Raw genomic sequence first — 18,581 nt, forward strand, 5'->3', positions numbered from 1 at the left:
GATCTGATTTTTATTTTACTTTATTGATATACAGAGCAGAATAGGCCCTTCTGGCCCTTCGAGCCACACCACCCAATTTAATCTGAGCCAAATCATGGGCCAATTAACCTACCTACCGGTACACCTTCGAACTGTGGGAGGAAACTGAAGCACCCAGAGGAAACACAAGTGGTCACGAGGAGAACGTACAAACTCCTTACAGGCAGTGGCGGGTGGTGAAATTTGCTTTCTCCAACAAAGAGGGTGTAAACTAGATTGACGGTGGGGAGAAATTGAGTGAAAAACTGGGGTACGTGCAGCAACTAAAGTATGTAAACCTATCAATCAGGAAGGCAGATAAAACCACCACTTTAAATTGCAGCTTTTTCAATGCATGTACATAAACAAGTAAAGCTAACAAACTAAGAATGTGGATTGCTTCTAGCGACTGGGATATCGTGGCCATATCAGAAATGTGGTTGAGTGAAGGGCAGGACAAGCAGCTCATGTTTCAAATCACTGATGCTCTTGGCACAACAGAGGAATATGTAGGAGTGGAAAAAGATGTCCAAGTTCTAGCTTAAGTTTAATTGTCACTCAACCATACATGAATACCGCCAAACAAAACAGCATTCCTCCAGGGAAAAGTGCAAAACACAGTACCACCAATCACAAACAGCACAAGGCACATATAGCACAAAAAGAGATTGCAAGCACATATAAGATAGCAGTAAAATACAGTCACATATAAAAAAATACTCCAAGTCCCCAAGTCCATGAATGTTGCAGCAGTCTGCAGCTGGTCTTCTAGCAAGTGAACACGGGGGGACAGCACTGACTCCAGCAGGAATGCCACAGCACACCAGTGAAGAGCCAGACTCCAACAGTATCACCCTAGGCAACTGCAAGCAGGCAACACTGCAGCTTGAGGCCTGGCCCTCGCTGTGACCAAGCCCACACAGTTCTCCCACAATCTGCCAATAAAGCAATGAACTGGACTTGCATTCCACGCCAACAAGTTCTCGCAATCACAAGAAAAGCAATTAAGGTGATCAATTGCTGTTATACCTCACACCTCTCACCTTCTTTGTGCACCAATGCCTCTGTCGCAGGCAGTAGCACGATCTTCACCAAGTCCAGTTCATTCAGTTTCTCCACCAACCAGCAACTTGCTGATGTGGTGGACCTTCAGTACTTTAAGTTCGTAATGTCCAGCAGGGTCTTGCGATTGTAAAAATTATGTTTACAAAAAACAGTAATACCTTGGTTGACCCCATAGAACCCACAGCTTCTGAGCACGCTGGCATCTTACTGGACAGTGTTGCATTTTTGATAAGGAAGGACATATCCTGCTTAGAGAGGATATTCTTGAGGGATCATTTGACAGGCCATTTGGGTGGAACTCAGAAATATGGAGATAGACACCTTTGTGGTGGTACATTAGAGACCTCCAATAATCAGCTAGAACTTGAAGATGTGTGTTGAAATTGGAAGTAGTTGTGAGAATAATAGAGGGAGATTTCAATTTTCCTGTTATTGACTGGGCCACCCAGTCTGAAAAGGGCCTGGATGGGGAAGAATTTGTGGGATACATCCAAGACAATTTCCCCATACAATATATAGAGGAACTTACTTGGAAAAGAGCAATACTGGACCTCACCTTAACGATTAAGGCATGCAAAATAATTGAAGTGACAGTTGGGGCATACTTTAGGAAGAGTGACCACAGTTCTATTAGTTTTATAATAGATATGGAAAAAGATAGAGCAGATCCTCAAATTGAAGCCCTAACACTGGAGAAGGGTCAGCTTTGAGGGTATTAGGCAGGATCCAGCTGAGGCTAACTGGGCAACACTATTTTGAAAGCAAAAGAACATCAAGTGGGTGGCTTTTAACAGGGTCAAGGGTAGACATGCCAAATTTGGCGAACCCTGGTTGACAAGAGGCATCTAGTCAGGAAAAAGGAAGTGTACATCACTTTTAGGCAGCTGGGGACATGTGAATCCTTTGACAAATATAAAAAGCTTAAGAGGAAAATCAGAAGGGCAAAAAGAGGGTCTGAGATGAATTTGGTAGGCAGGGTTAAAAATAATCACAAGAAATTCTTCAGTAACACGAACAGCAAAAAAGTTGACAAGGGAGAGACTAGGTCCTCTTAAGAGCATCAAACTGCCTGTGTGTGGAGCCACAAGAGAAAGCCAAGATTTTAAATGTCTATTTCTCCTGGTGTTTATTAAAGAGGATATCATGGCTGCCAAAGAAATAAGGACAATAAGTAGTCAGGTCAGCATATACATATAAACAAGGAAGGAGAATTTACAGCATTGAAGTGGGTTAAATCCCAGAACCTGACCGGACCCTGTACCAGCAGACCTCATGGGTAGCCAGGGAAGAAATTTCAGAGGCCATTGTAGAGATATTTACTGTTATTATTAGTCACCAGTGAAGTTCCAGAAGGCCGGAGGGTGACTAATGTTGTTCTATTATCAGTTGTAGGGAAGTTACTGGAGGGAGTTCTGAGGGAGAAGAACTACAATCATTTGGATAGTCAAGGCCTGATCAGGAACAGTTAACGTGGATTTGTGCATGTGAAATCATACCTGACAAATATTTGAGTTTTTCAAAGAGATAACCAAGGGGATAAATGAAGGTAAGGCAGTGGATATTGTCAACATGGCCTTTGACAAGCTCCTGCATTGCAGGCTAATCTGGAAGGTTAGATTGCATGGAATTCAAGGGGAGCGAGTGAGGTGGATTCAGAATTGGCTCGATGGTAGGACACAGAAGGTGATGCCTGAAGGTCAATTTTTCAACTGCAGGCCTGTGAATAGTGAGGTGCCCCAGGGGACAGTGTTGGTACCTCTGTTATTCACCATTTAGACCACAAGACCATAAGATACAAGAGCAAAGTTAGGCCATTTGACCCATCAAGTCTGCTCCACATAAATTTACATTATTTATGTAAATGATTTGAAGATGAATGCACATGGCATGATTAGCAAGTTTGCTAATGAAACTAAATTAGCGGGCATTGTTGATTAGTGAAGCAGGTTACAATGAACTACAAAGGGGTCCCTCAGTTAAGGAGGTGGGCTGAGGAATAGCAAATGATTTTTAACTTGTGAGCTGATGTATTTTGGACAGTCAAACCAGGGTAGGACCTATGCAATGAATGGCAGGGCACTGATAAGTGTTGTGGAACAGAGGAACCTGGGAGTACAAGTACACACTTCACTGAAAGTGGCTACACAAGTAGACAGGATGGTGAAGAAGGTGCTTAGCATTCTGACCTTCATCAGTCAGGGCATCGAGTTTGGGAATAGAACCATTGAGGTGTAATATTATAATTTGTTGGTGACACCGCACTTCATTATTATATACAGTTTTGGTCAACATGCTATACAAAAGACATTGTCAAGCTACAGAGGGTTCAGAAGGGATTCATGAAGACACTGCCTGGACTAGAGGACCTGAGTTATAGAGAATAGTTGTCCACGCTAGATCTTTATTCCTCAGAGTGCAAGAGAATGAGGGGTGACTTCTTAGAAGTTTATAAAATCATTTGTTTTATGGATGGTGATAGCCTCTTCTATCAGATTCCCCCTTCTCCAACCCTTTATCTCTTTCAACTTTCAGCTTCCCAGCTCTTTACTTCATCCCTCCCCCCTCCCAGTTTCACCTATCACATAGCACCATGGAGAAACACCTGACTGGTTAAACTCCAAATAAAGTATTGAAAAGCTGAACGCAGGTGGCAGAAAACAAAACTCAAGGTCCATTATGACATTTATAAAGAAACTCTTTGCATCTATAATTTAGAGTTGAGACATGCAAGGCAGTCCTTCTTCTCTGATCTCATAAACAAACACAGCAATAATGTATGTGCCTTATTTGCAACAGTTGATAGGTTCACACATCCTCCTACATCAGTAGCACCTGAACTTCTATCTACAGAGTCATGTAATGACCTTGCATTCTTTTCTACTGAAAATATTTCAGAAAATTAGACATGCTGTCAGTGTTTCTGCATCAGGTCAGAAGTCCGTGTCATCCTTTCACTCACTTAGAACTAATTAGTTAAGGTAATGGTGGCCGATTAGGAAAAGGGGAGGTGCAACGAGACCTGGGTGTCATTGTACACCAGTCATTGAAAGTGGGTATGCAGGTACAGCAGGCGGTGAAAAAGGCGAATGGTATGCTGGCATTTATAGCGAGAGGATTCGAGTACAGGAGCAGGGAGGTACTACTGCAGTTGTACAAGGCCTTGGTGAGACCACACCTGGAGTATTGTGTGCAGTTTTGGTCCCCTAATCTGAGGAAAGACATCCTTGCCATAGAGGGAGTACAAAGAAGGTTCACCAGATTGATTCCTGGGATGGCAGGACTTTCATATGAAGAAAGACTGGATGAACTGGGCTTGTACTCGTTGGAATTTAGAAGATTGAGGGGGGATCTGATTGAAACGTATAAAATCCTAAAGGGATTGGACAGGCTAGATGCAGGAAGATTGTTCCCGATGCTGGGGAAGCCCAGAACGAGGGGTCACAGTTTGAGGATAAAGGGGAAGCCTTTTAGGACCAAGATTAGGAAAAACTTCTTGACACAGAGAGTGGTGAATCTGTGGAATTCTCTGCCACAGGAAACAGTTGAGGCCAGTTCATTGGCTATATTTAAGAGGGAGTTAGATATGGCCCTTGTGGCTACGGGGATCAGGGGGTATGGAGGGAAGGCTGGGGCGGGGTTCTGAGTTGGATGATCAGCCATGATCATAATAAATGGTGGTGCAGGCTCGAAGGGCCAAATGGCCTACTCCTGCACCTATTTTCTATGTATGTTTCCATGTAACACAATTCAAACCCATTGACTATAAAACTGTAGAAGAAATTGTGCTACACCTGAAATCCTCCTCCTGTTCCCTTGACATTTTACCTACAACCTTTCATAAAAATGTTTTTAATTGCATGGTGCCAGACATTCTGCAAATACTCAACACTTCTCTTCTATCAGGCTGCTTCCCAAAAGCCCTGAAAACTGCAGCTATTAAGCCTCTTTTTGAAAAAGAACAACCTAGATGTCACAGTAATTAAGTGTCATCAGGTGACTATGGTTCCAAAAAAATGCTGTATTGAACGAATCACAGGTTGGATGAGCCAAAATTCCCTCCAGTTGCACAAAGAGAAAACGGAAATAATTGTTTTTGGTGCCAAAACAGAATGATTAAAAATCAGTGCTCACTTAGAATCCCTGTCGATACAGACCACAAACCAAGCCAGAGACCTTGGTGTTGTGATGGACTCCAAGTTAAATTTTAACTGACACATTAAGACAATTATTACAAAGTTAGCCGACTACCATCTTAAAAATATAGTGAGAGTTGAAGGCTTATGTCTCAGCAAGATCTAGAAAAACTCATCCGTACATTTAATTGTAGTAGGTTTGACTGCTGTAATGGTATTTTCACAGGTCCCTGTTTGGGAAAAAAAACCCTCAGACTGCTGCAGCTCATTCAGAACGCTGCTGCTAGAGTCCTCACTGAGACCAAGACAGTAGAACACATCACTCCAGTTCTCAGATCACTACACTGGCTTCCTGTCCATCGGAGGATTAATTTAAAATAATACTGCTGGTTTCTAAAGCACTGAATGGTCTTGGGCCAAAACACATCTCCGATCTCTTGTTGCATTATGAACCTTCCCGAGCTCTCCGGTCGTCTGGGGTGAGTCTGCTTACTGTCTCCAGGGTCAAAACTAAACATGCTGAAGCAACTTTTAGTTACTAAGCTCCACATATCTGAAAGTCTGCCCCAACTTTAAGTTCTTTTTAAGTGAGGCTTAAAACTTTTCTTTTCGGTGTAGCTTTTAATTAAAATCTCCAGCTCTGTAACTTCTATTTACTACATCTATTTTTGTGTGATTTTATTCTTTTATATATTGTCTGAAATCTGATCTTTATCTTGTTCTATGTGAAGCACTTTGAATTGTCTTGTGTTTGAAAAGTGCTATACAAATAAACTTGGTTGCTTGTACTTCTTCCTTCCCTCCTCTCACCTTCTTCCTCTGACCTTTCATCTTTTTTGCCTGTCCTGATGAAGGGTCTCAGCCCAAACTGTAGACTGTTTACTCCTTTCCGTAGATGCTGCCTGGCCTGCTGAGTTTATCCAGCATTTTGTGTTTTGCTCCAGGTAGTAAATGACATATATGTATTTTCATAATAAATTTACTTTGAACTTTGAAAAACCAAGGAAACGTTGCAAGACAATATCTGAGCTAAGGATAAACCAATCATGCTGGAAAAGAACAGAAAATACAAAGGAAAGAATGGCTATTAGAGTCCATGAAAGATTGATAGGAATAAAACAACAAAGCCATTGTATAAAACAAACACTATAAAGGCAAATTTAAAGATGCTGGATCCAAATGAACAAAACATTCATAATAAAGTGAGTGAATTAATAACACAATTAGATGTAGACACCGGTACGGAGACCGGGCTGCAGGGTGACAAAGAGTGGGAGCTGTATCAAAAGATAGTTAATATTTAGGAAGGACAGGGAAAGAGAAAAAGGGGTGGGGTGGTATAGTTAGTAAAGGATGAACCTGAGCAGTAGTGAGAAAGGATATTGATTCAGAAAATCAAGATGTAGATTTAGTTTAGGTGGAGCTAAGTCGCAAAAACATTGGTGAGACTTGTCTGCAGAATTCAAAAGAGGAACAGCATCAAAAGAGAAATAAGAGATCAGGAAAAATGTATACTACAGTAATCCTGGATGACTTTAATCCACATATACATTGGCCAAAACATATTATCAAATAACAATGTGAAAGACGAATTCCCAGAGTGCCTACAAGATTGCTTCTTAAACCTGTACACTGAAGAGTCAGCTGGGGAATAGGTTATCCCAGAATGGGCACTGTGTGATGAGAAGGGGTTTGTTCATAATCTTGTGTGTGGTCCTTTATAGAAAAGTGACATAATATGATCAAATTATATTAAGATGAAAAGTGAGGTAATTCAATCCAAAGCTAGGGTCTTATATTTGAACAAAGATAACTATAGAGATACAAGGAGTGAATTGGTTTTGTTAAAAGGCATGACAGCGGATAGGGTAACACACAAAATGCTGGAGGAACGCAGCAGGTCAGTCTATGTAAAGAAATAAAAAGTCAAGGTTTCAGGCTGAGATCCTTCATCAGGACAGACAATTGTTAACATTGAAGAAATGAACTCAAGAGTTAGAATTATTTTCCAGAACAAAAACTTACAAGGTACAGGAACCAATCCTGACAACAAAAGTAGTTAAGGATATGATTAAATCCAAAAAGGAATTATGTAAGTTGCCAGTAAAAGTGGCATGCTTCAGGTTTAAGAACAGTTTAGAATTCAGCAAAAAAGGACCAAAAGTTTGATTAACAGATGATCAAAAGATTACAAGTACGAAGGCAGAGCTGAATGATGATAGCACTAAATGGCAACTCCTTTGCCAAGCCAGCTAGAGGTGAATATCAAGGTGATTACAAAAGTTTCAACAAGTATACAAAAAGAAAAAGATCACTGGAAGGAAAAATATCAGAAATAGCACACTTAATGATGGGAAACAAAGAAAGAGCAGAGGATTTAAACAAATACTTTTGTTCATTTTATTTGAAGAAACACAAATAATTTCCCACAAACTTTAAGAAACCAATACAGGGGTTCTCAACCTTTTTTATGTCATCGATGCCATTAAGCATGGGGTCCATGGACCCTAAGTTGGGAACCTCTGCACTAATGAAAAGGGGGAATGAAATTAATTCAGCATGAATTTAAAAATATAATGCTGGACAAGATAATGTTACTAAAAAACCCCAAATCCCCAAGGCCTGATAATCTACTTCCTATAGTACTAAAAATTTCCCATGGAAATATTGATTCATAGATGCCAGCTTCTAAAATTCTATAAATTATGAACCCATTCCTTCAGAGTGTGCCATATAACCACATTAAAGTAGGAAGAGAGAAAACAGTAAAATGCAGACTGCTTAGCCCAATGGCAGCAGAAAAACTATGAGTAACTATCATAAAGAGTATGATAAAAGGACACTTAAAAATGTCAAGAGCTAGACAAATTCAACGTGGATTTATGAAAGAGGAATGGTGCTTAGCATACTACTGAAGTGTTTTAGTAATTCATCCTGTATTTATTCCACCAGATAACTAGTGGATGTGGTATGTTTAGATGTACAGAAGCCCTTTCATTAAGGTTTTCATAAGAGGTTCATATACAAAATTAAAGTACATGGAATTGGGAATAATTCACTGAAATGGTTTGCAAATTGGTTGATAGGACCAAATAGACCATTGTTGCTCCTTTCTTTAACATTTCAAAGGTTCATTTATTATCAAAGTATACAACTCTGAAATTCTTCTTCTCCAGGTAGCCATGAAACCAAGAAAGAAAAGAACAGCAACATGATCAACTCCCCAAATACCCCTCCCCCGAACAAAAAGAAACAAACTAAAATAGAACAGAACCATTGATCCCCAAATCCCACTTCCTCCCTCGCACAGAGGAAGATCAGGCAAAAAACACAGAATATTTTTTAAAAAACTATAAGACTATAAAAAACAAGTCCATAGTTCAAGTCCATGTCCGTGTGCTTTTAAGAAAATCTAGCTCTTGAGCTTAGAGAAGGAAGAATAACAGGAAGAAGAGGAATGAAAACGTTTTCCAAATCATGCTGACTTTTAGAACAAGGACAGCATAAAATACAGGCACTTCAAACCCACCCTGTCTATGCCAAGGAAGGGGATAAATTTAACTAATGCGTTCTGCCTTCAAATAATCCCTCTCCCACCAAATCCTTATATATTCATGCCCATCTAAAAGCCACTAGAATGCCATTATCATATCTGCTTCCACTACCACCCGACAACTCATTCCAAACATCTACCACTCTGTGTAAAAACAAAAACTTGCCCTGTGTATCCCCTCTAAACTCAAGCAACACACACAAAATGCAGGAGGAACTCAGCAGGCCAAGCAGCATCTATAGAAAAAAGTATAGTCAACATTTTGGGCGGACATCCTTCATCAGGACTGAAGAAAAAAGATGAGTAGATTTAAAAGGTGCTGGGGAGGGTACAGAGAAACACAAGGTGATAGGTGAAACCGGGATGGGGAGGGATGAAGTATAGAGCTGGGAAGTTGATTGGTGAAAGAGATACAGGGCAGCAGAAGGGGGAGTCTGATAGGAGAGAACAGAAGGCCGTGGAAGAAAGAAAAGGGGGGGAGGACCACCAGGGGGAGGCGATAGGCAGGCAAGGAGATAAGGTGAGAGAGAGAAAAGGAGTTGGGGAATGGTGAAGGGGTGGCGGGTGGGGGGGGAAGGGGACATTACCAGAAGCTCAAGAAATGTGGCCTCATCTCAACAGTAAAGGAGGCCACGAATTGACATATCGGAATGGGAATGGGAAATTGAACTAAAATGGGTGGTGACTGGGAAATCCCACTTCTTCTGGCAGATGGAGCGTAGGTGCTTGATGAAGCGGTCTCCCAATCTACTACATCGGGTCTCACCGATATACAGAAGGCCACACCGGGAGCACCGGACACAGTAAATCATCCCAAAAGACTAACAGGTGAAGTGTCACCTCACCTGGAAGGACTGTTTGGGGTTCTGAATAGTAGTGAGGGAGGAGGTGCATAGGCAGGTGTAGACTTGTTCCCCTTGCAAGGATAAGTGCCAGGAGGGAGATCAGTGGGGATGGATGAAGGGACAAGGGAGTCGCATAGCAAGTAATCCCTGCGGAAAGCAGAAAGTGAGGGGGAGGGAAAATGTGTTTGGTAGTGAGATGGCGGAAGTTCTGGAGAATTGGGCACTGGACATGGAGGCTGGTAGGGTGGTAGGTGAGGACAAGAGGAACCCCATGCTTGCTAGGGTGGCGGGAGGATGGGGTAAGAGCAGACATACGTGAAATAGAAGAGATGCAGTTGAGGGCAGTGTTGTTGGTGGAGGAAGGGAAGCCCCTTTCTTTAAAAAAGGAAGACACCTCCTTCGTTCTGGAATGAAAAGCCTCATCCTGAGAGCAGATGCGGCAGTGACAAAGGAATTTAGAGAAAAGGGTGGTGTTTTTACAAATAACTGGGTGGGAAGAGGTATAGTCCAGGTAGCTGCGAGAGTCTGTGGGTTTATAATAGACATTGATAGATGAGATGTCTCCAGAGAGATCAAGAAAGGGGAGGGGGTATTGGAAATGGACCAAGTAAATTGGAGGGCTGGGTGGAAGTTTGAGGCAAAGTGGATGAAGTTGATGAGCTCCGCATGGGTGTGGGAAGCAGCACCAATGCAGTTGTCGATGTAGCATATGAAAAGTGGAGGGCACCAGTGTAGGCTTGGAACACAGACTGTTCCATGTAGCCTAACAAAATGGTAAGCATAGACCCATGGCTACACCTTTTGTTTGAAGGAAGTGGGAAAAGCCAAAGGAGAAATTCTTAAGAGTGAAGACAAGTTCCATTAGATGGAGGAGAGTGGTGGTGGATGGGAACTGGTTGGGTCTGGTGTCCACTGATCTCCCTCTTGGCACTTATCCTTGCAAGCGGAACAAGTGCTACACCTGCCCCTACACCTCCTCCCTCCCTACTATTCAGGGCCCCAAACAGTCCTTCCAGGTGAGGCAACACTTCACCTGCGAGTCTGTTGGGGTCATCTACTGTATCTGGTGCTCCCAGTGTGGCCTCCTGTATATCAGTTAGACCCAACGTAGATTAGGAGAACGCTTTGCTGAGCACCTACACTCCATCTGCTAGAAGAAGAATCTCCCAATGGCCACCCATTTTAATTCCACTTCCCATTCCGATATGTCTATCCATGGCCTTCTCTACTGTTGAGATGAGGCTACACGCAGGTTGGAGGAGCAACACCGTATATTCCATCTGGGTAGCCTCCAACTTGAAGACATGAACATCAATTTCTCAAACTTCCAGTAATCCCCTTTAAACTCCCCTTTTGCCTTTTAGTATCTGACTTACCAGAAGTTCAATGAAAACCACCATGTTCAGGCACATTGAACTGAAACAACTGAGACAGCGTGTAATGGAGCACTACAGCACAGAATCAGGCCTTTTGGCCTATCCATTTGTTTCCACATCATATTTCTCCGAACCCTCTCATCCACATTCTTATCTAAACTTCCCTTAAATGTTATGATTAAACCCATATCTACCACTTCTGCTAACAGCTTGTTCCACACTCGCACTACCATAATCCACCTTTACCCTAAATATGTGGTCTCTAGTTCTAGTCCCACCTAACTTCAATGGAAAAAGCCTGCTTGCATTTACCCTATCCATACCCCTCATAATTTTGTACACCTCTATCAAATCTCACCTTGTTCTCCAACGCCCCAGGAAATAAATTTCTAACCTACCCCTGTAACTCTTGTCCTCAAGTCCCTGCAACATCTTTGTAAATTTTCTTTGTACTTTTCAAGCTTATTGCTATCTTTCCTACAGGTAAGGTGACCATAACTGCACACATAAAAATTTAGTCTCACCAATGTCTTGAACAACTTCAATGTAACATCCCATCTCCTATACTCAATACTTTGATTTATGAAGGCCAATGTGCCAAAAGCTTTCTTTACCACCCTATCTACCTGTGACGCCACTTTCAAGGAATTATGGATCTGTCTCCCTAGATCCCTTTGTTCTACCGCATTCCTCAGTGTCCTACCATTCAGTGTACAAGTCTCACCCTGATCTGCCCTCCCATTAACTCTAAACCCAATCTGACAGGGCCCAAAACCTCCAGGGCTTCTCTGCAGTGAAGCCAGAATGGATGGATGCCACATAGGTCAATACCTCCACAGATAAATTGTACAAGATGTTGGTAATACCACATGATACTGTGTTCAATTTTGACTATCCTATTATGAGAAAGACATCAGTAAACTGGAATGAACACAGAAGATTTACAAGAATGCTGATAGAGCTCATGGACTTCAAAGTCGTTCAGAATACAAATTTCAAAGTAAAAATTTTATTGACTTGATTTATAGGGAGAGGTTGGGCAGGCTAGGACTTGGCATGCAGGTGAATGAGGCACGACCTTGGAGGTGTATAGGATCATGAGCGGCATAGATAGGGTAAATAGACGTCTGCAGTATACCAGACATTCAAGAGTGTCAGGGAAGTGAAGTTTGTGCAGTGAAAATTATGACTGAGAAGGTGCTCAGGAAGCTTAATGGTCTGAGGGTGGATAAATCTCCTGGACCTGATGGAATGCACCCTCAGGTTCTGAAGGAAGTAGCTGGACAGATTGCGGAAGCATTAACGATGATTTTTCAAGAATCGATAGATTCTAGTATTGCACCGGATGACTGGAAAATTGCAAATGTCACTCCACTATTTAAGAAGGGTGGGAGGCAGCAGAAAGGAAACTATAGACCTGTTAGACTGACATCAGTGGTTGGGAAGTTGTGTGAAAACATTGTTAGGAATGAGATTACAGAGTACCTGGAGGCACATGACAAGATCGGCCAAAGCCAGCATGGTTTCCTGAAAGGAAACTCCTGCCTGACAAACCTACTGCAATTCTTCGAGGAAATTACAAGCAGGGTAGACAAAGGAGATGCAGTAGACATGGTGTACTTGCATTTTCAGAAGGCCTTTGACAAGGTGCTGCACATGAGCCTGCTTAGCAAGATAAAGAGCCCATGGAATTACAGGAAAGTTACTAGCATGGGTGGAGCACTGGCCAGTCAGCAGAAAACAGAGTGGGAATAAAGGGATCCTATTCTGGCTGGCTGCCAGTTACCAGTGGAGTTCCACAAGGGTCAGTGTTGGGACCGCTGCTTTTTACGACGTATGTCAATGGTTTGGACGATGGGATTAATGGATTTCTGGCTAAATTTGCTGATGATACAAAGGTAGGTGGAGGAGCGGGTAGTGTCGAGGAAACAAGAGAGCCTGCAGAGAGACTTAGATAGCTTAGGGGAATGGGCAAAGAAGTGGCAAATGAAATACAATGTTGGAAAGTGTATGGTAATGCACTTTGCTGGAAGAAATAAATAGGCAGACTATTATTTAGATGGGGAGGGAATTCAAAATGCAGAGATGCAAAGGAACTTGGGAGTCCTTGTGCAAGATACTCTAAAGGTTAACCTCCAGGTTGAGTTGGTTATGAAGAATGCGAATGCAATGTTGTCATTCATTTCTAGAGGTATGGAATATAAGAGCAGGGATGTGATGTTGAGGCTCTAAGGCACTCATGAGACTACACTTGGAGTAGTGTGTGCAGTTTTGGGCTCCTTATTTTAGAACGGATATACTGACATTGGAGAGGGTTCAGAGAAGATTCACGAGAATGATTCCAGGAATGAAAAGGTTACCATATGAGGTACATCTGACAGCTCTTGGGCTGTATTCCCTGGAGTTCAGGAGAATGAGGGGAGATCTCATAGAAACATTCCAAATGTTAAAAGGCCTGAACAAATTAGATACGGCGAAGTTATTTCCCATGGTAGGGGATTCTAGGACAAAAGGGCATGACTTCAGGATTGAAGAACATCCTTTTAAAAATTGAGATGCGGAGAAATTACTTTAGTCAGAGGGTGGTAAATCTGTGGAATTTGTTGCCACGAGCGACTGTGGAGGCCAACTCATTGTGTGAATGTAAGGCAGAGATAGATAGGTTCTTGATTAGCCAGGGCATCAAAGGGCATGGGGTGAAAGCAGGGGAGTGGAGATGACTGGAAGAATTGGATCAGCCCATGATTGAATGGCGGAGAAGAACTCGATGGGCTGAATGGCCTACTTCTGCTCCTATATCTTATGGTCTTCTGGTCTAAACACTACAGTGCAGAGGTTTAAAAAGAGGGGAAAGATTTAAAAGGGACCTGAAGGGCAACTTCTTAATGTAAAGGGTGGTGCATATTTGAAACAAGTTGCCAGAGAAAGTGATTGAGGCAGGTACAATGACAACATTTAAAAGACATTTGGGCAAATACATGAACAGGAGGCGGTTAAATGGGATATGGGTCAAACATGGGCAAATGAGACTAGCACCTTGCTTGACATGGATGAGTTGAGCCGAAGGGCCTGTTTCTATGCTGTATTACTCTATACTCCACTCTTTTTGCTGAGTTCTATAGACTGTGCCTGTGTCTCTGATAGATACAGATGGAAAAATATTAATTCAAGATCCTACCCCCCCCCCATCATTTTAAGCTCCGTGCATAGATGAGGACGTTGATCTTCAAGAGGACCAATTTTGCCCCTGCTATCCTTTTACTCTTAATATATCTGCAGAAACCTTGGGATTCACTTTCACCATGTTTACCAGAGCAACCTCAAGTCCTTTTTAGCTCTCTTGATGACAGAAAATGGTAAATAAAAGGGACATAAATTTGTCAGATTCAGCTGATTAATCTGGGAGTTCCAAAGACAAGTTTGCTCTGGTCTTTTGTATGCAATGCCTCCCACTTTCTCTCATCTAGCCCCCCCCACCAACTTCCTACCAACACACCCATATGGTACAGTTCAAAGGTTTATCCACCACTTACACAGGATCAGAATGATGTGGAAACCATAGAAAGGGTGCAGAGGAGATTTACAAGGATGTTGCCTGGATTGGGGAGCATGCCTTATGAGAACAGGTTGAGTGAACTCGCCTTTTTTCCTTGGAGCGGCAGAGGATGAGAGGTGACGTGATAGAGATGTACTGCATAAGATGATGAGAGGCATTGATCGTGTGGATGGTCAGAGACCTTTTTCCCCAGGGCTGAAATGTCTACACGAGAGGGCAGAATTTTAAGGTGCTTGGAAGTAGGTACAGAGGAGATGTCAGGGGCAAGTTGTTTTTTTTTTTTACGCAGAGAATGGTGAGTGCGTGGAATGGGCTGCTGGCGACGGTGGTGGAGGCGGATACGGTAGCGTCTTTTAAGAGGCTCTTGGATAGGTAGCTGGAGCATAAAAAAATAGAGGACTATGGGTAACCCTAGGTAATTTCTAAAGTACGTACATGTTCGGCACAGCATTGTGGGCCAAAGGGCCTGTATTGTGCTGTAGGTTTTCTATGTTTCCGTGTTTTCTATGATATTTGATTTGAATGGGATTCTCAAAATGAACATTACAATGAAAATATGTAGTTTAACATTTTGTCTTTTTATGTTGTCTTGCTTTTATTTATTGGTGTTCTCATGCACGCAATAGATTTCATCTTCACATTTAGTTATTTACTTACATAACATTTCTGGTTATGACAACATTTACAAAATCAAAAGTGTGTCTCAATTTTGTCCAGATCGAATGCATGGAGGAGAGAGGTGTGGATGAGGTGGTGGCATCCGTTAGTCTCGCGAGACCGTGGATCTGCACCTGGAATTCTCCAGGGCGCAGGCCTGGGCAAGGTTGTATGGAAGACCGGCAGTTGCCCATGCAGCAAGTCTCCCCTCTCCACCACACTGATATTGTCCAAGGGAAGGGCAAAGGTCGATACAGCTTGGCACCAGTGTCATCGCAGGAGTTGCCAGAACGAGGTTAAAGGCAACGTCAGACTGCCTTAGGGACTCCAGCTCTAGATTTGTCCTCAGGGTTTACTCCCGAAGCCTTTCCCGTGAGTGGGTATGGCGCAAGGCAGCGAAGGTTTGAAATCAGAGTTTTCCCTCTCTTAGATGGACTGCCTTCCCAGGCTGACGAGCTCCATCTACCCAAGGTAAGCAGTGCTATTCTATGGTTTACTGTGTCCAAAATTATCCTTCCAGGCCTAATAAAACTGTGGCAAATGTGCATCGAGATCTGTTTACGTTCAGCTTGATTGGATTGGCCTAAATTGACTCTAGACCTGCTCCAGTTCTGTAAACTTTTAACCACTCTCTGAAATGGTACAATAAGCCAATCAGATGTATCAAAACCTTGATGTTGAAATAAAACCTTTCTGAAACAGGATAGACCAGCTGAATCAACCAGTCAAGGTCCTCAGCATTGACTCCAGACCCCAAGTCTCATTACACATAACCAGAAGAAGCTCCTCCCGATTACCACTTACCATCCTCCCATAGCTGATGAACTATTGCTTTTGAAAGTTGTACAATACCTAGAAGAGGCATTTACAGTGAAAAAGGTACACAATGTACTCTGCACAAGAGACTTCAACATCTATCACTAAAGAGGAACTTGGCAGCACTACTACTGACTAAGGGGGACAATTCCTGAATGGCATTCCTGCAGATCCAGCACAAGTGAAGAACCTTTGCTACCTTGCTGCAGACTCACCTGCCATGATGCCACAGGTTAGAGTGAACATTGCACAATCCTTATGGAGGCAAAGTCCTAACATCACACTGAGGACACCCTGCACACTACATCATGGGCACAAGCCTCCCCACCATTGAGGACATCTTTAAAAGGTGGCATCCAACATTAAGGATTCTCACTACCTGGCAGATGCCCTCTTCTCACTACCAACATTTCAGGAACAGCTTCTTCCCTTTGCTATCCAATTTCTGAATGGTCCCATGAACCCATGAATATTATCTTGATATTCCTCTTTTGCACTTTTTATTCATTTTTTAATTATGACTAGTGAATTTTATTGTAGTGTACTACTGCCACAAACTAACAATTTTCAGTACATACTGTATGTCAGTAATAATAAACCTGATTCTGATTCTAAAAGGAAGAGACTCTCAACAAATCAAGAACAGCTGCAAGAGGGCCATCAGTGGCAGCACAAATGTACAGCATCAAAATCTTCAACATCAAGGCCCGGTGCAGAAAGGCAAGCTGGGAGCGGCAACAGGTTTACTGATGAACAACATTTCCCTCTAGTGAAGCTGCAAAGGTCACATGAACAATAAACAGCAACAGCAGCATGCAATCTCATGATTAATACAGTAGATCAGATCAAAGTTCTACAGTACTGCCACTTCGAGAACAGTGGAAAATTAAACAGCTAACAGGTGAAGGCAAGAACTTCCTGATACTCAACTACGGCAGGGACCAGCATGCCATTGCAATAGATATGGTTAAACATTCCCAAGCATTTCGTCAGATATAGTGAGAGCATGACACATCTCACCTTCCTCCTGAGATCCCAATCTACACAGTAACAAACCAGCAAACCTTTTAATTCACTCCAAACAATATTACAAAAAAATCTGAGAATACCGGACACAGCAAGGATAATGAGAACAGAAAGCATCCTAGCTACAATATTAAATGCTCAAGCTTCAAAATTAGCCACATTTATAGCCAACTGCTCCAGGCAAACAATGTGGATAATTGTTCCGGCACATGCTGCTCACAAAAAACAGGATAAATCTTATCTAGCTAATTAATACCCTGGAAGATGTCATCGACAGTGCCATCAAGCAGCACTTACTCTGCTTACTAAGCATGGGATTCACCAGGATCATTCTATTCCAGACCACATCACAACCACGGACCTAAGAGCTGCATTCCAGAATGGAGTCAGGACTAACAGGACTTGACATCAAGGATGCCTGAAAATAAGCCTTTCATCAAGAATCCCTGATAAAACTGAAGTCAAATTAGTATAATGAGGAAAGCAGTCCAACAATCAGAGTGATAGATCACATAAAGGAAGCTGGCTGGGTTTACTGGGAGACAACAAATCCAGTCCTGAGACATTACAGCAGGAGGTCCTCAGGATCGTGTCCCTGGTCCAATCATCTTAAACTGCTTCACTAATGACCCTCCTTACATCATACGATCAGAATTTGGGAATGTTCACTGACTGCTCAAAGTTCAATTCTATTTACAAATCCTGAGTAAGTGAACCAGACCATGTGAGATCTAGAAGTGAGTAAATACATACAACAGCCTTAACCAATGCATACTGAACAGCAAGAGAGATGAGTACACCTTTGCTTAAACCTCTGACTATTGACAGTCCCTCCTTGGTAATTGGCCGAAGAGCATAGCCTCTATAATACATAGCATTGAGAGGAGATGCATTATGGTCACCTGGTAACTGAAGTACAAGATTCAAAACTCAGCCATTTATGAAAGTCTCCTTTGAAATCTACCTCAAGAAATAGCTGACTCAGGTTTATTCCCCTCCCACCCCATGCTGAGAAGTGATCTCAGCCAAGTACTTCATAAATACTTAGCAATGGAAAAATTGTGCTCTGAATCGTGAATGTATCAGCTCTATTTAAGAGTTAGCTTCCCAACCTGGTTGCCCTTCAATTGTTTCATCATCATTTTAGGGTGCTGCAGTGTAACAGCAAAGGGAGAATTATACACTTGGCTAATTATACACAAGTTCCCACTCAAAGATATAGTTTAAAAGACTGAAAAAGTTAATAATTCAAATATATAGTCTTACTCTGAGAAAATTACAGAAATGATCAGAATTAAGCATTGTACTATTGCTTTATCTGGTGACTTATGTTTCTATGTTCATTAGATGTAACGATACAGAGGGCAACAGAAGCAGCAAAAGATGAAAATTTCAGTTCAGTACAGGGGGTGAAAAACAAATAAGGGCAGATTAAGAGTGACGACTTGTAGAATGACAGAACATGCAGCACAGCAGCATATATTTTAAACAGTGCATGCAATCCATTCTCCACAAAGAGTCAAAACACAGGAACAG

General features: G+C 42.2%; 1 protein-coding gene across 12 annotated transcripts in view; it reads right to left on the reverse strand.

Annotated features, from left to right (window-relative positions):
- The window catches only part of LOC140185133 (rho GTPase-activating protein 32-like), a 583,009-nt gene that overhangs the window by 217,447 nt on the left and 346,981 nt on the right, over window positions 1-18,581 (reverse strand). The window lies entirely within an intron of this gene.

Source organism: Mobula birostris, chromosome 20, assembly GCF_030028105.1.
Source record: "Mobula birostris isolate sMobBir1 chromosome 20, sMobBir1.hap1, whole genome shotgun sequence".
NCBI classification, from domain to species: domain Eukaryota; kingdom Metazoa; phylum Chordata; class Chondrichthyes; order Myliobatiformes; family Myliobatidae; genus Mobula; species Mobula birostris.